Source organism: Mauremys reevesii, linkage group 1 (genome assembly GCF_016161935.1).
Source record: "Mauremys reevesii isolate NIE-2019 linkage group 1, ASM1616193v1, whole genome shotgun sequence".
Lineage (NCBI taxonomy): Eukaryota > Metazoa > Chordata > Testudines > Geoemydidae > Mauremys > Mauremys reevesii.
This window is the reverse complement of record NC_052623.1, coordinates 57,798,088-57,821,882: the sequence shown is the minus strand read 5'-3', so window position 1 is coordinate 57,821,882 and position 23,795 is coordinate 57,798,088.

The following is a 23,795-nucleotide window of genomic DNA, read 5'->3' as shown; positions in this document are numbered from 1 at the left end:
AATTTGCCGCCCCAGGCTTCAAGAGCACAACTGCCCAAGCAATAAATAAATAAATAAAAGCTCTGAGAGCCAACTGCCCAAGAATGGCCGAAATGCCTCCCCTGGAATTGTGCCCCAAGCACGTGCTTGCTTTGCTGGTGCCTAGAGCTGTTCTCCTCAATGAACCTTTTTCCTGCCCCCATGAAACATACTGTTTTGATTTATACCGACATTTTGGAACACTTTTGCTAAAATGTCTGTCTTTCGTAAGATGTAGACCTCAATTTCATTGTTTATAATAAGACCAGTATACATTTACTTTGAATTCCATTAGTTCTTTGAATTTTCTTATATATTTCCAAAAGCTTTGACTCTTTGTTCAATTTGCCAGCTCTCTTTTTTCTGTCTTTTTGATAATCCTTTTTGCACCACTTTACATCTTTTATAATTAAGTCTTTACTATTCATTGTGTGTTTTGCTTTCTTGTATGACTTACTTCTTTTCTTGATTGCTAATTTGCAATCCTTATTCCATCAGAGAACCTGATTTCTACGTTGAAAGAATTTGATTTTTTGTAGATGGACAGATCAGCTGCTGCTGTAATTTCTTTTATTAAGCTGTTATAGAATGCTCCTAGGTTGTCACTTGGACAGTTACTACATAAATATTCATCACATTTAATCTTGAAAAGATCCCAATCAATTTTCCAAAAATTCCAGTTAGGAAAAAAAATGTGATTTTGACATTTGCTTGTGTCTGAACTCTGGGGTACAGATGTGGGGACCTGCATTATAGACCCCCTAAGCTTATATTCCACCAGCTTAGGTTAAAAATTTCCCCAAGGCACAAATTCCTTGCCATGGGATGGTATCGCTGCCACCCCCAAGTGAGTTAGACAAATATTCAGGAAAAGGACCACTTGGCATTCCTGTTTCCCCAAAATATCCCCCAAACCCCTTCACTCCCTTTCCTGGGGAGGCTTGAGAATAATATACCAATCAAATAGGTACCCAAGGTGAGCACAGACCAGACTCTTGGGTTTTTAGGGCAAAGGAGGGATTTTATGCTACCCTTTGCTGTATGTTTATGACAGCTTGGCTTTGGTACTCAGTAAGTGTATGGCAGTGATCACTTCCCGTTACTTCTTTATAATTTTACCAGCTGCATTTACTAGTTATAGGATTTGGGAATTGCCACAAATTAGAAACTGAAAAGAATCCATTCACTGAAATAAATCTAGTAGGCGCTCCTGTATTCAATGTTACAAAGTTATGCATATCAATAAATTGTTCTAAGCATTTACTATTTAGGTCAATTTTCTTACTTCTCCATAGCTCATTATGACTATTAAAGTCTCTGCAAATTATTAATGGGTTTTTGACATTAACTAGTTTTTCTAATTATAATATAATTATTTTTACTTGGATTATAAACATTATAAATCCATATATGTGTTTTTTCCTGCATGGGAATCTCAGTAATGTTATAATAGTAATTGGAGATATACCTGTCACCTAGAACTGGAAGGGACCTTGAAAGGTCATTGAGTCCAGCCCCCTGCCTTCACTAGCAGGACCAAGTACTGATTTTTGCCCCAGCTGCCTAAGTGGCCCCCTCAAGGATTGAACTCAAACCACTGAGCTATCCCTCCCCTCTAAATGTTCAAAATTTAGTTTGTGCACATCCATTATAACCTCTCGATCCCTCTGGAGTTTATCATATCCTGGTAGACTGAACACAAGTTTACTTATTAGCCATGTTTCTTGCACACATTTTACATCTAACTTTTTTTTACCATTTCAAAGATGGCTTTCTCAAATTCCTGTCCTTGCATTATTAACTATGTGCATTCCACCTAACGGTCATTAAAAACATGATATTTAAGCTGTATTATTGCTTTAATTTAAAATCATGTGAATGCAGTCTTTAGATATTTTTCTTTGCTTTTGCTATGATTTTAATCCTTTCAGTTTTTTCCCCATCTGCAAGGTGTAGTTAATTACTTTTACATTGAATATTATCAATTTTTCTTCACCTACATGCAATATATCATCTCCCATTCCTCTCATATTCTCCTTCCTGACCAGTCATGTATTTTGCTTCCCCTGTACATTTTCTCTTACTTGAGTATTTCTCTTTTTCTATTTTCTGCAGTGGGTACCTTTTGGTAGCCTCCACATATGATACTTTTTAAATTCTTTTAATTTTTGTATTTCTTTAGCTTGTTTCTTTAGCACATCCTTCACATGTTGCACTGTGTTTTCCCCTGTTATTCCTGCATTTAGGTTCTGTTCCTTCTACACAGTTCTCATAAGTGATTTCCTCCACCTCACTGGTCCCTTACAAATGGCACTTTCATGTCCAAACCTTTCACAGTTATAGCACTTCACCCAGGGAAGAGAGAGGGGAATATATGGTTTAATGTGGAAAGACTGACGCCCTATTTGGATCCTGTGTGAAAGTCTGCCACTTTTAAGTGTTATGCATACAGTCATAGATGGCTGGTTTTCTCCCTCTCGCCTACTAAATAGCCATTTAGCAAACAATACTTCACCTTCACCTATACTGAAGTCATCCTCAGTCAATCCTAGCAGCACTCCATACATAACTCTTCTTGCTTCCATCAGGAATTCAGGCAGTTCACAAGTAATTTTCATTTTCCTTAATGTTACGCTTTTAAGAAGTATTTCAGCTTGCTCCTTATATGTACATTCTATCACTAGATCTCCACCCTGCATTATTTTAGTTTTTTGTATGTCACCAACACCTCATTTTATCCATTCCACCATTTGTAGGGGATTAACTTCTCCTATTTTCACATCTTCTATCACTGATTTGACAGTTATGAAGGTTGGCTTTTATCCTGTTTGGTTTTTGTTTCCATGCATTCCTTCTACAAATCCTGATCTATCTTGTCTTGCAAGGAAATGGAGTCCTGATGCTAATGAGTTCATCACTACCTATTTGTTGAGTTCATCATTACCTCTTATTATCGTTATTATTTATTATTTCCATTGCTGTTATGTCACCAACATACCGTCACTAATCCTGGAACGGATCAGTCCAGATACCCCTGTTTCTGGGGCTCAACCAGATTACAGTTCCCAAAGGCATCCATCACACCTACCTTTCCCAGGGCATTTGGTGACCTAGACAACTGTTCTCCATTCAGATCATCCCCTTGCACTACTTCATTTATCACAGTCCAAATAGGGAGGAACTTTCTAAAGAAACAAAAGAGCATAAAACCATATTCCAGACATCTAACTCCTATATCCTGAACAAGACAATTACCTGGGAACAAGCTGGAAGCAGACAGCACAAATCAGCATGAACTTAAATTGAGAAAAGATGTTGTTTCTGATGGATTCGCTTTGAAAATTGATGTCAGCTTTGGAAGATTTTGGAAATTTTCACTAGTTTTTTGTTTCTTTTCTTCCACCAGTTTAGGTTTCTGTGGTCCACTTAGTTGGTTATGTTTCATCATGCCCCTTATCTCAGTTATCTGAACTTAAAAAAAAAATTACACAACATACACTATATATATATATATGAAAGAAAAAAATGAATCAAGTACGTATAACTCAGAAGAATATATCAATAATAAAACATAAATATATTGCAATACATGACAGGATCTGATTTCCTTGCATTATTTTGATCTACGTTAGTAGGACACCCCCCTGGTTTAGGTGGGGATAAGTAATAAAAAGAGAACAGAAAAACAGGGGAAGAGTGTGTAATGGAGTGTAAGGAAGTCTAACAAAGTTATGATTTTTCCCATTATGACTACTTCAATGCTTTTTTTGAAATATCAAATATCAATTTTTTTCAAAAATAAAAATCTCATTTTTTTGGTGCCCCCTGCTTTGCTGGTGCCCTAAGCATGTGCTTAGTCTGCCTATTGGGTAATCCAGCCCTGCGACCACACCAGTACCATCACGAGGGCCCGATTCTTGGACAAGATCAGCTTATAGATGAAAAAACAGCTAGCTGAAGCTGAACTTGTGCAAGACTGGTTATGCTGCTGGGACAAAGAAAGCACTTTGAAGAGTTTGTAGCCATAGAGTAGTATCCTTTGGCTGAAGGCTTACACATTTAAGCAGTCAATTTGATTTGTAGCTTAAGGGGGTGCTCTGGGATTCCTTGCTGACAGGGAGTGCTCATATAGCAGCATCCATGAGTAATGATTTCTACTACCTCCTGGTGGCTAGGAGATTCTATGCCTTTATCACTTTCTGCATGGATCACATAGGTGGGCATGAAGCCTTTAGCCCTTAGGAAACTGCACCTAGTATAGAACACTGTAGTGTGTTGTTCAGCAGCACAGGCCATTACAAACTCATCACATCTGTCCTCTGCTCTTTACACGGGCTTTCCATGAGATATGGAATCAAGTTCAAGGTATGAGTCCTTAAGTTGAAGGCACTCAGTGGCCCAAGCCCAGGATTATCCAAAAGACCACCTGGGATGAAGACTGTGGTCAACAACTCCACTCCTCTCTATAATAACGGTAAAGGCTGGACCAAGACTGTGGAACAAACTCTCAAAGGAATTAAGGACCATCACAAATGTTACCACCTCCTACAAGTTCAAGGTGCATTTCTTTGACTTTGCCTTCTTGAATTGTGATGGGGTCTACAGAACCCACACTGAACCCAGGAAAGGAATAGAGCAATACTGGGCTAGGGTGACCCTACCAGGGCATAGTCCTGTTGGATGAATAATTTAATAGGACTCTGGTAGTCTAGGAAAAAGTGGGGAATGAGCAGTAGGTTGCACCAGAAACCAAGGCTGATGTTGGGAACTGTGACAGGAGAGATTACCGCTATGTTCACATTGTTCTAGTAGCAGGATCCAGGTTCCCAATAATCCTTCTTTAGGGAGATGAAAGCCCCAAAAGAGTCTACCTTTAATTGGACATTAACAGATCAAATGGAGTTTTCTAACCCAGGAGCAATTGCACTGAAGTTAATGGTGTCACACAGGCAGGGATGGCCTTACCATGAGGCGAACTGAGGCAGCCACCTCAGGTGCCAGACTGTGTGTGTGGGAGGGGGGGGGTGCCACTAGGATCCAGAGTGTAGAAAATTGTGTCTGCTGCTGGTGCATATGTATTCTCTCCGCTCTAGATGCAGAGATGGTGGAGTGCTGGGCTGGAGGAAGGAGGGCACAAGAGATATAACAGGCAGGCAGGAGAAAAGGTGAGAGGGAATAACAGAAAGCAGCAGGAGCTTCAGGGAGAGAGAGGAGGAGGAGCCTCTTATATACCTCTCCAGCACCTCCAGGAGCCTGGACTGATTAACACCAGCTTCTCAGGAAGCTTCCTGTTTCCTCCTGCTTCCCTGAGACCACCTGAGGAGAACAGGCACTTAGGCCCTTAAGATGCTGATATCTTCCCTCACTCAGGCCCTGATACCAGCCTGCTTATTTGTCCCTTTTAATTGAGTGTTGAGAGCCACTATAGCTGGCATAGAACAGCAGTCATGAGTGAAAGAAGAAAACGCCCCTCTGAGGCAGCATTCAGAAAAAGAAAGAAAGCAAAGGAAGCTTTTCTATCTAAGCAGGAAGGAGCTCTCCTGAGATACATAGACACAAATGTTCACGGTGAGCCTTCCGGCCCCAGTGAGGATGTGAGTGGTGAGGAGATGCCTGATCTTCCAGTTAGTCAGAGTGCAGGTGACCTGGTAGCTACTGCAGCATCCATATCTCCATCTCAAATGGATGTAACCATGCACATTCCTGGAGAAAAGTGTAGATCAGAGAAGAGTGTGGTGGAGGCTCAAGAAATGGTTGCTGCTGAGTTTATTTCCTTATGTCTAGATGATCCAGGACTGTAGACCCACTTGAGCAGTAGCCCAAGGGACTCTCTTGTACTGCATGGGCCACAGCAGGTGAAAAACTTCATGTTCCCCAAAGACAATGAAAATAGAAGTTTCCATCCAACACATTACTGACATGAAATCCCCAATGGTGATAAAGTGGAGAGGCCATGGCTTATGTACTCAAAAACCCAGAATGCTGTATACTGTTTTTGTTGCAAACTCTTCCAGTCTAACGTTCCAGCCACATTGCGTTCTACAGGAACAAAGGACTGGGAAAATCTTGCATGCCATGGGAAGGCAGCAAATCACCAGAGAGCATTCCATAGGTGGAAAGAGCTTGAGATGAGACTAAGGTTTAAGGCCACCATAGATGATCAGCATCAAGAGAAGATTGCATCAGAGTCTCTTTACTGGCAAAATGTGCTGAAAACGTTCATCGCCACTGTGAGAATGCTTGCTACCCAAAACCTAGCACTTCTGATTAGCTGTATGTGCCAGACAATGGAAACGTCCTTAAAATTGTGGAGTTGATGGCTGAGTTTGATGTTGTACTCCAGGAGCATCTAAGAAGAGTCACCACCCAAGGAATGTACACGCACCACTATCTTGGAAAAACAATTCCAAATGAGATCATACAGTTACTGGCAACAAAAGTCAAACAGAAGATTGTGGCAGATCTGAAGTCAGCAAGATATTACTCTGTTATTCTGGACTGCACACCTGACATCAGCCATATAGAACAAATTACTTTAATAGTGTGTTTTATAGCTACAACAGAAGCGAGTGAAAATGTCCCTGCAATGATGACTGTCAGAGAGCATTTTCTAAAATGTATTCACATTCATGATACTACAGGAGCTGGTATGACAAATGTGCTTCTTAAAAAGCTGGAAGATACGGGAATTGCGATAGCTGACATGAGAGGTCAGGGCTACGATAATGGTGCCAACATGAGAGGAAAGAACAGAGGATTGCAGACACAGATCCAAGAGTTAAACGCTCAAGCTTTTTTTGTCTCATGCAGTTCTCATTCATTGAACTTGGTGGTCAGCGGTGGTCAGTGATGCAGCATCAGTTTCTAGTGAGGCTGCTGAATTTTTTAATGTAATTCAAAGCATCTATGTATTTTTCTCTGCATCAACTCATCGATGGCAAATTTTGAAGCAACATCTGGGAACATCCTCTCTGACACTGAAATCACTGAGTGCCACACTATGGGAAAGTCGAGTGGAGGCGATAAAGCCTATCAAACACCAAATTGGGAAGATAGATGATGCCATAGTTGCCATTATGGAGGATAATGCTATGAGAGGAACTGTTTGTGGGAGAACAGTGGCAGAGGGAAATGGAATCACCAGAAACATACATAACTTCAAATTTCTGTGTGGCTTAGTGTTGTGGCATGACATACTGTTTGAAATAAATGTTGTAAGCAAGAGACTCCAAGGTGTTGACCTTGATATATCTGGAGCAATGGAACAACTGGATAAAGCAAAGTCATACCTAGTCTTACCAGTCAGATGAGGGATTTCAAAACGTTCTGAAGAGTGCACAGAAGTTGGCAGAGGAACTTCACACTGACACTATTTTCCCACCCATTCAAGATTACAAGAATCACCAAAGAAGAAGACATTTTGATTACAAGGCATGGGATAATCCCCTAAGAGACCCCAAACAACAATTCAAAGTTGAATTCTTTAACCAAGTGCTAGATTGCGCAATACAGTCAGTTGAAGAACGTTTCATGTAGCTCAAGGAACACAGCAGTGTATTTGGGATGTTGTATGATATTCCAGAACTCCTCACTATACCTGAAGAAGACCTACACCAGCAATGCAGGGCATTAAAGACAGTATTGACACATGATGACATGTGCAATGATGCGAGTGATTTAGGCGATGAACTGAAAGCCCTTTCAAGATACATTTCAGCAGGATCAATTCCAAAGGCTGTTCTGGAATATATGTGCACAAGTAAGATGACCACCCAGTTTCCAAATGCTTTTGTTGCTCTGTGCATACTTCTAACACTTCCTGGAACAGTTGCCAGTGGAGAACACAGCTTCTCCAAGCTGAAGTTAATAAAAACACATTTAGGCTCCACAATGACACAGGAGAGGCTGATCAGCCTTGCAACCATCTCAATAGAGCATGAGCTAGCCCAGACTGTGGACCTTCAGGAAGCAGTTCAAATCTTTGCAATCAAGAAGGCATGGAAAGCACCACTTTGATTATTCAAACAGATAAAAATGCCAGTGTTTACTATGGAGAAAAGAAAAGTTACATTTGCTGTTCAGGTGTTTGAAAGTTAAGTATTACTTACAATTTTTGAACAAGGCAATTTAAGCTGTTAGTTCTCCTTTATTGGGGTAGGTAGCAGAGCAGTACCATGAGAGGAGTAGAACAGGAAGAAGGCAGAACTGAGACCTTTCAAAGTTTTGGCCAAGTGAGGGGAAATGGGGGCGTCATTTGAGCTCCCCACCTCAGGTGCCAAAATGTTGTGGGCCAGCCCTGCACACAGGTATGAAACTGTTGTCACTGAGATCAGAATCAGGCCTAAAGTCTTTCAATCAGTTTCCCACGAGTCATCACTATCTGAAAAGAGAGAAAAGTAGAGAAGATGATCAAATTATATCATCAGTGCCTCCTTCTGCTGCACCTGAAGGCAATGATTAAACAAATACCAGGCAAATTGTGATTTTATATCCTGAAGCTATTGCTGCTCTCTGCCAATGGTATTAAATTCACAGATTTTGTTTTTCTTTAGTGTCAAGTTCTGTTCATTTTGTAAACCATATGTCAGCTCCAGAAGAATGCACTAATTGTCCTCTTACCTCTTAATATTAACTGTAAGGCTCATCTTGTATCTTATATCAAGAATGTTTTCCTTGTTGTGCTTTCTCCATCTGGGAATTTAGCACCTTTTTAATTTTTCTCTCTCTTTAGAAGTCAGTTCCTTGTGTGTATGCTGTGGAGGTGAAGAGATAATCCAGCTGTCAGTATCCTCATCAACTAATCCTTGACCAAGCTTGACAAAAGTAGAATGAAATGGGGGAATGGGGGTAGCAGGAGAGATCTAGCAGAACTGTAACTAAGCATTTTAGCGCCCAGGACAAGCAATCATATTTGTTCCCCCTAGAGGTGACGTGGGGTGGTCAGCAGGATCACGTACCTGCACAGATTTCTGCCTCCCATTTAGCACAGAGATTTTCAAACTGTGGGGCACATCCCCCTAGGGACCCAGCAGATTGGAAGCTGGTGGGAGCATCCTGGTCTGCTAAGGCCTCTGGTTTTCCATGCTGTGGAACTGAGGCACTGGCTGGGGCACTGCTCACCCAGCCAGGCCACCTCTGCACAGCTGTGAGTTCCCCAGGCAGGGTAAGTGGTACAGCTCTGAGCTACCCCCTGACATGCTCTTGCCTCTGCCCTCAAGGAGCTTGGCGCTGGCTGGCAACACCCCCTGGATCTGGCCCCTGCCCATGGAGCCTGGCTGTGATGAGATGCTCCCCGAGGTGTTCCCTGGAATACTCACCCCCTTGGGCACCTGCGTCTCAGCCTGGTCACACCCCAGTTCCCACCCAGGCACCTTCCATTGCAGCTGAATCACTCTCCCCACATTCGCTGCCTGCAGAGTGGAACCACCCCTTGCTCCCCTTGGCTGCCCTGCCCCAGCCCCATGGCTACCAGGCTCATGGTCACACAGCCTGAACTCTGAGCTCAGCCACTCAAGCCCAGTGCCCAGCCCAGGCACTGGGGGAAGGCGGCTGCTGGCAGGATGGACTGAACCCCACCAGTTGCAGAAACCAGGGACATGAGAACAGAATGACCCTTAGGGTTACTATATTTCAAGTTCCCCAATAGAGGATGCTGCCGGGGGGAAGGAGATGAGGAGTTGGAGCAGATATTTGGGGGTGCTGGAGAGGTGTCTGTGTATTGGGAAAGATGTTGGGGAGTGCTGAAGTGTGTATTTGGAGGGGGTACCTGTAGCAGGGGTACCCACTGGTGGTGTGATGCCAATGCTGGTGGAGGATGGGCCAATTTAACGGGGGAGCTCCAGCTGCTGCTGAGGGGATACTTAGTGTGGGGCACCCATTCCCCCCCATTCACCTATCCCCATTGGATTCCCCTTTCACACTGCCCTCCCTCTCCCCATGCCATCCTCTTTCCTCTCCCCACTGGCCCCTGCCCCATCCTCCACTCTCATATCCCTCTTCCCCTACCCCATTCGCCATCCCTTTTCCTTTCCCATTGCCTTTTCCCCCAACCTCCCCTCCTCCTCACATATCCTCCAGCCCCACCCCCTTGCCCTGCTCTCCCATGAGCACTCATTGTTGTACAGAAAACAGGATGGTGGCCATATAGGGCACCCAGCACACAGAAGGGGAAGACGACTGGCACTAGGACCCAGGAGGTGGTGTCCAGCTGCACAAGCAGCGAGCTCCTGGCAGGTGAAGCAGCTGTGGGCCACCCCACTCTGCTCCCAGCCCAGAATGTCTCCCTTCACTCAACTACACCCATGGAGTCCAGTGAGGCTGCTGGGCCCAATCCTGTAGGAAGAGGGACTGACGCTGCTGTGCCCGATCCTGCACTGTCTCATTTTTTCATCCTCCCAACTTGGCATCCTGGGCAGCTGCCCCTCTTGCCCACCCTAGTTACAGCCATGGATCTAGATTGAACAGCTACAAAATAGCCCGTGGACTGATACCTTCCACTAAAAAAAAAAGCCACTGGATTCTTTATCTTATGGTTTTAATATATTGTTTCTCATTGCCCTTTAAACTTAGGCCACTTTACACCACTCTGGCAGGGTAGAGTTCTTAAAGTGAGTGCAATATAATTTATGCCCACTTTAAGGCCCTCTTACACTAAGAATACAGGAACATAAGAACTATCATCCTGGGTCAGACCAACGGTCCATCGAGCCAGTATCCCATCTTCTGACAGCGGCCAGAACCAGAGCTTCAGTGGGGGGTGTACAGAACAGGGCAATTTTGGATAAATCAACCCATTTTCTCCTCCCAGCTTCTGGCAGACAGAGTTTTAGTCATCCAAGCATGGACTAGCATCCCTGACCATCTTTGCCAATACCCATTGATGGCCCTATCCTCCATACATTTTTTGAACCCAGTTATAATTTTGGCCATCACAATATCTCATAGCAATGAGTTCTGTATTGTGTGAGAAAGTGCTTCTTGTTTGTATTAAACCTCATGCCTATTCATAGAATCATAGAAGATTTATTTATTTATATTTATTTAGAAGATTAGGGTTGGAAGAGACTTCAGGAGGTCTTCTAGTCCAACCCCCTACTCAAGGCAGGACCAGCACCAACTAAATCATCCCAGCCAGGGCTTTGTCAAGCCAGGCATTAAAAACCTCTAAGGATGGAGATTCCACCACCTCCCTGACCCATTCCAGTGCTTCACCATCCTCCTAGTGAAATATTGTTTCCTAATATCCAACCTAGATCTCCTCCACTGCAACTTGAGACCACTGCTCCTTGTTCTGTCATCTACCGTCACTGAGAACAGCCTAGTTCCATCCTTTTTGGAACCCCCCTTCAGGTAGTTGAAGGCTGCTATCAAATCCCCCCTCACTCTTCTCTTTTGCAGACTAAACAAGCCCAGTTGTCTCAGCCTCTCCTCATAAGTCATGTCTGGTGAACTCTCTCCAATTTCTCCACATCCTTTCTGTAGTGTGGGGGGGCACACTCCAAATGTGGTCTCACCAGTGCCTAATAGAGGGGAATAATCACTTCCCTCGATCTGCTGGCAATGCTCCTACTAATGCAGCTGTTAGCCTTCTTGGCAACAAGAGCACACTGTTGACTCATATCCAGCTTCTTATCCACTGTAAACCCTAGGTCCTTTTCTGCAGAACTGCTGCCTAGCCATTCGGTCCCTAGTCTGTAGCAGTGCATGGGATTCTTCCATCCTAAGTGCAGGACTCTGCACTTGTATTTGTTGAACCTCATCAGATTTCTTTTGGCCCAATCCTTCAATTTGTCTAGGTCACTCTGGACCCTATCCCTACCCCCCTTCCCCCTAGCATATCTACCTCTCCCCACAGTGCAGTGTCATCTGCGAACTTGCTGAGGGTGCAATCCACCCCATCATCCAGATCATTAATAAAGATGTTGAACAAAACCAGCCTTGGGACTGACCCCTGGGGTATTCCGCTTGATACTGGCTGCCAACTAGATATCGAGCCATTGATCACTACCTGTTGAGCCCAACAATCTAGCCAGCTTTCTATCGACCTTATATTCATTCAATCCTTACTTTTTTAACTTGCTGGCAAGAATACTAATTTCATCGGGTGACCCCTGGCTTTTGTACTGACAGTTAGTGTAAAGTGGCCTTTATGTGTGTGAAAATCAGGCACCTTGTGTTTCTATCTAAGGCCTGGTCTACACTATGGAGTTAGGGCTATATAAGCCACCTTGCATTGACCTAGTTGTGCGCATGTTTAGATTTAAATTTGTCTCCCACTGTTGTAAGTAACCCATTATGCCAACATAGAAACATCACTGCATTACCTATGTTGACCTTAACAGTTCTCCAGCTGCTGTCCCACAATTCCCAACAGTGGCTGCTCTGGTCAATTGTTAACAATTGATAACTCCACTTTCCGGGGATCAGGTAGACAGAAAGCCCCCAGGACCCTCCCTTTATTGTCCAGTTGAGCAAGTATGCCTAGCAGATCTCCATTGTTGAATGCAACTGCCCCATTGACCAGGCTGGCGACATGCTCCAGATGTACTCCTGCCTGGAGTAGACAGGAAATATTGGATCTTCTGGGCCTGTGAGGAGAAGAGGCTGTGCAAGCACAGCTATGGACCAGTCATCAACATCTATGCGCAGATTTGTTGGGGGATGCAGGAGGGATATGATAGGGATCACTAGTAGTGCCATACCAGAAGGCCAGGGAGGTCAACAATTGATCAGGTGCCGAGCTGCATATTTGCTCCTTTTATAAAGAGCTGTATGCTCTACCTAGTGGAGACCCCACCATGACTCCACACACCATTGTGGATACCTTCTTAAACCTTTTTTCCAGATCATTTTTGACTATGTTTAACAGCACTGGCCCCAGTCCAGATGGTTGGGGGACCACCCACCCCTCACCATTTACCTCTCCCCATTCTGAACATGGACCATTTATTCCTACTCTTTGTTTCCTATCTCTTAGTTCACAATTCTTCAATGGGTATTTGTCTGAAGAAATTCAAATATTTTGGATTGCACATTAATTGGGTGGTTGTGATTTGTTATTTCTGTCATGTAACTGGCTCTCTAAATCACAAGATATTATTTTTGTTCGTTGATTGGATGAACTGTGAGTCATAAACCGGAGTCCCTTATTCTCTTCATATCACAAGTGCGTGTGTGTTTTTTATTTATTATACACAAATTTGTCTCTGTTGGTAATTAAGAAATCTTGTGTAAATAAAAAAAGTTTTCCAAAGCAGCTGCAACAGCTCTTCCGATATATAAACTCTCACACGTAATTAGTCTGGTATTCATACGGCTTTAGCTCTGCACAGATTTTATACTGTGTAACTTGGTTAATTTAGACTTACTGATATTTTAAAGTGGTACAATCTCCATCCTGTAGGAAATCATGCCACTATAAAGGGTGCCTTATAGCAGGAATGCTCATTCACCTTCCCATACAGCAATAGCTTTATACCAATAAAACTACATCCACACTAGGTGGGTTGTACCACTTTAACTATACCAGTATAGTTAAAGGGACACAATATATTCATACCCTAAGATGATTATTGTGATTCTGAGGGCTTTCGGTCTACCTGTCACTCCCTTGAATGTTCATAAATAAAGCAAATAAAAGGATAATGAATAACAGTAAAGTGGATTTACAGGTTTTATTAATAAAAAAGCTACAGAACTAAGGGCTTGTCTACACAGAGAAGCAATGTGCTCTACAATGTTGTCATTTCTAAATTGTACTAACATGTTATGCATTAATTGGTCCGTGTAGAGCCTGCTGGTTGCCACCAACCGTGCTATGTTAAAGCACACTAGGAAACTTTTAGTGCATGCCAGCAGAATCCACACAGACCAATTAATGCACAACACATTGATGCACTTTAGAAATCACACCCCTATAGTGCACATTACCCTACTGCAGAGACAGGTGTTAATTGTTGGTGCATTTGCCCAGCTCTTCTACTGGTCACATGCTATAGTTCAGGCCGAGTGCCATTCACTCTAGAACCTTATTTTCATTTGCTCAGATTATTGTCAAAAATACCTGTGTAGCTAAAGCTCCACGTTGATTATCTCAGATGAATGGTGAATTATTTTTTAGAACGTGTGAGGAGGGAAAGTGACTCTGCTGATTTTGAGTTATATGAGCCTTAGGAGCCTAAGTGCTTAAGTCATTTTGAAAATGGGGTTTAGGCTCTCCTGATAGTTTTATCTAAAGTTCCTACATGCGTGTTTAGTAAAGGCAGTGAAAGCATAGATTTTTTTCAGAGGTGGGCAATTCAGCAAACAAAAAGAGTTACTTCTTTAAACATTAGCAGTTCTTTAATTAGTGTCTGTCCAGTATTCAATATTATACCAATACTGATAACACAGAAGGGAGTTTGTCATAGATCCAGCAAAGGATAAACAAACTATCATAGGAACTGCCATTTCAATGCAGACCACAAGTCTTCTTGTAAAAATGATGTATGTCATGCCAGACATGTTATTAATGGTCATAAAACTGCCACAGGAGGCTAAATTTTAAAGGACTGGATAGTAAGTTCCAATAATTGTATTTGAGGCAGTAATTATTAATGTTACTCAGCTGAAAGACAGGGAAAGACAGGGAAAGACAGTTTGGATTTTTCTCCTGAATCTATAAACAGAGAAACATCAACCGCATATGTGTAATAAGTAGTTTAAGTAAAGGAAGGGTGAAGAAAGTTGAAGCAGCCATTCTGTATATACTTTTGTGGCCAGCTTTACACAAAGCAGAGTATATATTAAAAACACAATATGAAATGTTCCTTGTAGAACATAACTAGAAAAGACTCCTGGTGGGATGCAATGGTTTAAGCAGAATGAGTAATCTACATCATGAGTGGAATTTTAGAGATGATAACCATCAACAGGAGTAAGCGTCATTCAAATGTAATCAGACTTTTGGAACTCATTGGAAATCAGCAATCAATCTCTAAGTAAGGCTAGATTCTGATACCCTTACTCAGGTTTAGTAGTTCCTTCATCCATTACTCAACTCTGTAGCCTCTGGAAGTACAAAGTATCAGAATCTGGCAGCTGCATAATTTATCTGAGCCTGAATTGCATCTGCAGAATCTGGCCCTTAGCAAATAAGGCTTTGTCTACACTGCCCTGCGGTTTGGATTGTGGGGATTTGAATAGCAGTGTGCACCAGCATGCTGCACTGCAACTCCCCTGTGTGGACGCTGCAGATGTGAACTAAACGGTTCCTAGTTTGCATGAATGTAGGACTGATTGAAAAGGACTATGTTAACATGAACTAGGAACCTTTTAGTTCATGTCTGCCGTGTCCATGGGGGTGGGGGGAGTTATGCACTGTGGTGTGCAGTTGTGCACTGCTATTCACTTCCCTATAGTTCAAACTGTGTGGTAGTATATATAAGTCCTAAACTAAGCTATCTCTATACTTGCATTTCAACCATCAGTGCAAATCATAAGTATAAACAGAATTCAAACATGTAAAATGCTATTTGCACTGGTGCTGCTTACCTTGGTTTCAAACTGGAGTGAGCAGCACCACTGTGTCTATACTGGAGGTTTGCACTGCTGCAGCTACACCACTGAAATCCCTGTTATAGACAAGACCATAGAATATGATACTGTAGACAGGGCCGGCTGCAGCATTTTTGCTGCCCCAAGCGGCGGGAAAAAAAAAAAAAGCTGCAGTCGGCACTTCTACCACCGCCGCTTCATTCTTCGGCGGCAATTCGACAGCAGGTCCTTCTGAGGGACTGAAGGACCCACTACTGAATTGCCACCAAAGAGCCGGACGTGCCGCCCCTTTCCGTTGGCCGTCCTAAGCACCTGCTTGCTGTGCTGGTGCCTGGAGCCGGCCCTGACTGTAGAGATACAGAATTGACTTGATGGTAATGCAGAGTAAGTGGCTGTCAAGCATTCAGACTGAGCATAGCGCTTACCTGCTCTTGATACAACAAACGGGAGTTGGGAGAATGCAGCCTGCTCAGCAACTCTGCAGATCTTTTATTTATAGCAGTTCTTTCAAAGTGGCATTAAGCCAAGTTTTTCTTTACAAGTGTATCCTCTGAGCTAGAATATATGAAGCCCGGGATTTATGCCAACGGCACAAATAGGACCTTAACCTAGTTCAGGCCGTGAGGCGCTATCATATAAATGTTAAGTAATAATGTTCCTCATGGCTCCACTATGTACAATGAGTTAACATTTTGGAACTAATCAGATGCACAAACAGAAATATTATCAAGTTGAGTGTTGGACCTGGTTTTGCTTGACCAAAAGACGAGTATTTGGTCTTACCGTCATAAGAATAATTTAAGAAATGAAGTGTAAACAGATGATGCAGAATAGGTAGGTCAAATTTTATCATCAATCTACGACATTTCTGCTTTTCGTTACACATTAATGTATAAAGATGGAAAATAATTGTGCAGATGGAATTAATCATCAACTGACCTGAAAGAAAACAAGAGATTTAACTAACTTATAAATCTTTAGCCAAATGAAAGATAAAAAGTATTCTCTCTATTTTTATTACTGTATTTTACTTACACTTCTATAGCTGACTGACTGTCTCACAGGTGGAAGATACATGTTATCTTAGATACACAGGTACCTTGAAAAATCTGCTAATGCCTATACATTAAGAAGTACTCCTGCCCATATAGATGAGCAGATAGCATGTATGTTCCTCCATATTTAGGGGTCATAATTTGACTGCAATGATATTTATTTAGTTTGCAGTTTTGTGCTGCTGTTTCATTGTGGACTCCTGCTGTTGTGTAACGTTTCAACTGTGGAATTACACAGTAATACCTGTTGGTAAAAATAATGTCGTAATTTCCTTCAAAAAAATTCTAGGAAAGTAACATAAGAAACAGTTGTAATATAATATTGAAGGGATGATTTTTAGAAGACATCCATTTTCAGGAAGGGCGCCTATGCACATGCTTATATCCCACTGAAGTAAATGGGACTTAAGCATGTGTTTAATTTTAAGCACATACTTAAGCCTTTTTCCTGACCCATCCTAGGAAAAGCATAATTTAAGATTTACATAGTACTTTTAGCTCACCCACATTGCACATATGGAGTACTTTGGATCACTTATTTTGCAGTCAAACGTATACCTTCATATACGATAGGTAGAACTGGTGAGTTAACACTGCTGTACAAATTATAAAATATATTATGAGTTTTATTATGCGATAGAGAATAATTTAGGGTTATATATATATATATAGACAGAGCATTTCATATTCAACGCATCTTAAAATGCTGGTACAGTAACCATTTAAGCAGATGGGGAGCTATTATGTCCTTGTGATAGGGTGCTCAGAGAGCCATATAGCTTAGCTGTGAGCACATCTGACTTCCAGACCCTTACTTGTCTGGCTAGGTAGCACAGGTGCCTGGTTCCTGACCTTAGACCAGGAATCTTCAGGACTCAACTACATCTGGGTCTCAGCTCTTAAGGGTGCATGGTGGGGGACCAGGTCCTCCCTCTCCACCAGGTCCCAGCCCAGGTTTCTGTGGGAAGCAATAGCAGCAGGATCCCCAACAGCCAAATCCACTGCCCTGGGCTATTTTCTACCGATGTCCCTTCAGCTTGGGTCATGGTCCCTATCATCAAAACAGTCTGTAGGAGTTCACCTGGAGCAGCACTCCCTTGTGGACCTTTTGCAGCATACCTGTGGGCAGAGGCAGATGTAAGGTTGGAGGGGCCTCCGCTCACAATGTCTTTAAAGTCAAAAGAGTTAAGTTCATTCACTGCTAGGTGCTCCCCAGTCTCCCTAAGTTAGGGATACAGTGCTTCTTCCCCAGCAGCAATCTGGCTTGTAGTGATGCTCCCCTCACACAGAGAGTCAGAGCTGCCTACTGCCTCTTTACCAGCCAGCCCTGAACTGAGCCGGGTTCTCTCCTTTTCTTCCCCATCCTGTCCTGGCTTTGGCTGCAGGTTGTAGCCGGGTAGGGCTAGCTGGGCCCATACATTCTCTTTAACCCCTTTTCCGCTAGGGTGAGGTTTTTCTGCTCCATCACAGTCCCCAAGTCAGCAAAGCACTGAAGTACATGCTTAAGTCCATCCTTATGAAGCAAAAATTTCAACAGGTACTGAACTTGAAGTACCTGCTGAAGCCCTATTAAAAACAGTGCTGTTGTAGTACATGGTAGCACAAGTTTAAGCATTCTGCTGGTTTGGGCTGTGTGGTAGAGAAATCTCAATACTGATGCAAAATGGTTATGCATAATAATAATAATGTGTTTTTATAATGTTATGTCATTACAAACTTTCCTGGGCCTTTACTGAATGTAAGAAAATACCTGCTATTAACTTTTACATGATGCTTGGAGAAAAGTAGTTCACATACTTACATTTTTGCTTATTTAATTATTTGAAATGTGCAAGCTAATAATCTCTAGGAATTCTGTTGTCTGTCAATATGACTGACTCTCCAGTCGATAAGGAAATGTACATCATGTTTTTACTACCCCTAAAAGCATTTATACAAAATCTAAAATTCATTTTTTGTAATTCCTGTTTTACTTTAAATCCATATTGTTGGCTTTAATGCTATGGTTGAAAATCATAACCAATGATCATTATGATTTGTATTTTGTATAAAATATTTAATAAGAAGTTTTAGTTGCAAGTTGTGAATCTATGGCAGATCATACCTCTAAGGCTATGTGCTGGCAGCCACTTCCTGCACCCCCCATTGGCCTGGGATGGTGAACCATGGCCAGTGGGAGCTGCGATTGGCCAAACCTGTGGATGCCACAGGTAAACAAACCATCTTGGCCCTCCAGCAGATTTCCCTGACGGGCTGCATGCCAAAGGTTGCCAATCCCTGCTCTAAGGAGAGTTTGGATCAAAAGACAAACAAAAACCAAAAAAGATATATATATAGTTTAAAAAAATTATCTCCTTGTATGAGGTATCTGTTTAATATTTAGATAATCCTTATTTCAGGAAAACGTAAACAGAGCTTGTGATAAATGAAGGTGGGGAGGGGGCAGCTCCCTTCTATGGACACCCAGCCAGCCAGTTAGCTATATAGTCCTTCTTGGTAGCTGTTCTCTACTTGTTTTACTTGTAAAGGGTTAAAAAAGTCCAGGTAAAAGGAAGGGAGTGGGCACTGACCAAAAGAGCCAATGGGAAGGCTAGAGCTTTTTAAAATTGTGAAAAAAGCTTTCCTTTTGTCTGTTGTTGTCCTCGGGGAAAGAGGGGAACAGGGAGCAATTATGCTGTGAGAAGCTGAGGGCCAGATATGAAAATCATCAGATCATATCTAAAACTACTTATTTAACAACCCAGATATGTAAGTAGATCAGGATGCGATTAGGTTTATTTCTGTTTATTTATTAGCTTGTGGACTCCTCTGAACTAACCCCAGATGCTTGTAATCCTTAAGCTTGTAACCTTTGTTTTGGTTGTAACCTTTAAGCTGAACCTCAAGAGAGCTATCTTGATGCTTAATTTTTGTAATTGTTTCTTTTAAGATCTAGCAAAAAGCCTAAGTTCCAAATGTATTTCCTTTCTTTTTGGGTTTAATAAAATTTACCTTTTTAAAGAACAGGATTGGATTTTTGTGTCCCTAAGAGGTTTGTGCATATGTTGTTTAATTAGCTGGTGGCAACAGCTGATTTCCTTTGTTTTTCTGTGTGTGTGTGTGTGTGTACACACGCACCTCACAGGAAGGAATCCCCAAGTGTGCCATTCTAGTTTCAAAGGGTCATTGTGCACCTGGGTGGTGGCAACATCTACCCATCCAAGGTCAGGGAGAAGCTGTAACCTTAGGAGTCTAAAACAAGTCTGGAGTGGCTAGTATTAATTTTTAAAATCCTTGCAGGCTCCCACCTTCTGCACTCAAAGTGCCAGAGTGGGGAATCAGCCTGGACAGAGCTAATTGAGTAAAATAAGGTGAAAATGTTTTTTTGTGATACCTCAAAAAGGAATGTAACAATGTGTAATCAGGACCACAAAAAAAGGTCATAAAGTGGATTTCTTTGCATCCCTCCCTGTGGGGAAAAACAAACAAAAAACCCACAACAAAAACCAATTCAAAATCCTCATGAAAACTAATGATTTTATGAGCACTTTTAGATACCTTATCCTGAAAACTGTACGAAAAAAATGTACAGCTGGGAAATATTTTGTAGGAAACATGTTTAGCTCTTAAATGTTAAAATGGCAAGCCCTCTTGAAATGCATGTATACATATATTTTAGCTATGGCAAGGCTTGTAATATAATTTCATAATGTCATTGCTATATAGATGGTAAAATGCTTTACATACCAATGTGGAATCTAATAACCTTACTAAATTGATTACAGATACAAAATCCATTTAACTAGATATGGGAAATAATTAATTGTTTGACAATACTTAAGAAATTTTCTCACCCAATTCAGAAAGACACACACAAAAAAATCACCTCTGAAGGATTGTTTAAAAAAAATAAAAATAAAAGCAACAATGACTTCTTGAATGTCTCTTTGGGTTTGAAGACCCTCTGAGAATTACTTAATTTCAAGGGGCTACTTTAAGAGCTAAAATCTTTTATGTGAATAACAGGATTGTTTGGACTTTTTAAAATCAGAATTTCAATTCCTATTGATACCTAATGAAACTGAAGAAATATTTTAGAAACTTAACTGAAGAAAAAAAATTAAAATGCTAACTTTAAAAGGGATGTGCTGAAAATCTCCTAGCATAAGATAAAAACAAACAAAAAAAAAGTCAAGGCAATCTGTGTTGAGATTTAAATGGATAGCTTCTTTAAAACTTAGCTAAAGCAGAGCTGGTGGTCCATTCTAATTGCAAGTCTGATGCACGTTCCTCAAACTGACTGCATGTTGAGGAGCTGAAGGTGTCACCAAAAACATGGAGTCAATGAAAGGATCTCATCAGCCAATTTTAAGTCTAAACAAGCCCTAAAAGAGGTGTGTTTTCCCCTTTCATGAAATTAGAGAGGGGGTCTAAAACTCTCTCAGCCTTGAATAAGCAGCACTCCCTCTGTGCTCACACCTTATACAACAACCAGCACAGCTCATCTCTGCAAGCAAGACAGCAGCTACAAAATGTCAAAGGAGAAGAACAAAGAAGCCTCAGAAAGAAGCAACCTTCCAAATGACATCCTCAAGACTTCAGCATGAATGAGTAGAATGAAGTTAGCTAAAGCACTAGCAAGGAGTTAGATTTAAAAATTCTTGTAATGATTTTATTGGGATAGGGAAATGCTATTGTAACAAAACATTAGCAGTTTCTCCTGTTAAATCTGTTAGACCATGTGTTCCTCGTGAGGAGATAGGAGATCAACATTGGTAAACAGAGACACAGTGCGACTTGATTTGGATTTAAGATTCTTAATATTTATTATTTGGCCTGTCTTAAGACAACTCTGTAAATGACTTCTTCTAAATAACTGATTTAAATACTTTTTTTGATTGGATTGGATTTAGTTAAGATTACTTACTTTACTCGTTTATCAACTGTTTAGGTTATCTATAATAAACTCGACAAACAAAACTCTTGTTCCCATCTATAAACTGTTTTAGTGTCTATGATATACAAGACTGCACTCACTAGCAAATAATGTGGTTTGATCTTAATTTATCAAAAGAAGAGTTCCCACCAAAAGCAGACTCATTCTCAAAAGCACAATCTCTGTTAAAAGCTCTCCACTAAGAGATACACAAAAAAAGATTATAACAGAAACAACCCTTGTTTGTTTTATGTGTTCCATTTTATGCTGCTTTGTTTAATATTTTCTTTTCCTTTCTTTAATAATAAAATAGCCATGGTTAATAAATGTAATGGTTTTGCTTGTTTTTAACCATATTTTTAATTCGTGTTTCTCTAGACTGTATATTTTTAGCAATTTGGGGCTAGATTCTCAAAGAAACATAGGCATTGTAACATGAAGCATCATCACCTCTCACTTTTAGGTACCTATAAAATAACCAGGATTCACAAAGCCTAAGTTAGGCACTTACACTTGCTATACAATGAATTGGGTGAGATAGACACCTCAGAATGGGATTCACAAAAGCCAGTGTAACACCAACAGACCCCAGTCGTTGGTGGGCGGGATCGAACGTGGGACCTCTGGAACTTAGTGCATGAGTCTTTACCGCATGAGCTAAAAGCCAACTGCAGAGCAAACTCATTGATCTCTTTTTCTCTCTCTCTCTCTCGCTAAGTGGTCTTGGTGCCACTAGATGGTTCAGAACACCATATCCTGGAGGTGTGTGGGTTACACCAGCATGCTAGGTGGCTCCTTCTCTAAATTAGCCAATGGGAGAGGCCAAGCCAAGGCGTGTGTGCTAAGCCCTGCCCCATTTCGGAGACAAACACCTCCCTTGGTTTAGGATTCTCACCTGCAAATCCTCTCTTGCAGTTAGGTGCCTATGCTATTTTAGAAAGAAGCTGGTAGGAGTGTATAGGGGGAAGTGCAGCTCCTTCATAATGTTGAGCCAATGGTTAGAGTACTCACCCAGATTGGAGGAGACGCCCAGTTCAAGTCTGCTCTGCCTGTGGGGAAGAATGGATGTGAACTGGGCTCTGCTACCTCTCAGGTCTCTGCTTTCAATCTGTCCTGTCCAGTCAAAGCTGTTGCCCTGCAGTATCAGAGTTTTCACCAGAGGAAGGCTGTGTTTAGCTGGCCTCTGTAATTTAATTTTATCAGACCTTTATAAACTAGAAGGAGAAACCCTGTACATTTATCTGTCTTGGTGTGCAGAATCACTGTGTCTGTAGGAAAACAGGCCCAGTATGTAGGCAGGTTTGTTGTCTTTATTGTTGTTGCCTTAGGCAAAATATTCCACTGATAGCAATTCCATCTTGAAGTCTAAGTTATTATTACTCACTTTATTTTGCAGGCCACCATACACTGGCTGTCAGGCCACACACAAACACAGCAGCAGAGGACTATAACATAGTTTATCCCTCAGTCATTCTGTAGTGGGTGATTATATCTATATTATATTCTAAGATGAATCCAAGATGCATCCCCAAAAGATAGAATTTAAGCAGGAAAAAAAATGCCAGGAGACAATGATGCAATACTAAGGAATTTAGATCGATCATCTTTATTGCTGCATTTCCCAGTGGCAGGTCACTGTTGCACAGAGAAGCTAATGTGATTGTCATTAAGCAGCAAATAGTAATCGGGGACAAATAGCAGGCCTGATCCTGCAGCCCTTACTCCTATGACGAGATGCCCTGAAGCTAATTCAAGTAATTAAAGGCTGCAAGAATTATACCCAATAGCGATGCCATGGGATGAGATGGACAAGGATAAGTACAATCGCTTTCTTGCTAGGTGTGCCAAAAATACACAGCATTCCTCCATCTTGTTTTTCACATTCACCTCCTTTATTTCAGCTTCAGGGATCACTCCATGATTTGCAGTTAAGAGAAAAAATGTGCAAGCAAAATGTACAATGTACACAGTATAGAAATACATAGGACACCCATCTTGCCTCGTGAGACATCCAGTTTACGTGGAAGTAGACCACTTGCCGAAGCTGGAGCAGCTTGATCACATCCATCAGACTCCAGAGTCTGCCTATGGTACCCCAGGGAGAGTCTCTACTTCAGGGGGAGGGTAGAATATTAAACTCAATATCAGTCACTAAAAGAAAGAAAGAAAAAGAAAATATGCATTTCATATTGAACAGGGTGAAAGTTTGTAAGGCCACTTTCTGCAGATCTGAAATGAAATACAGTAGTAGTGTAATTTCACATATGTAGCAT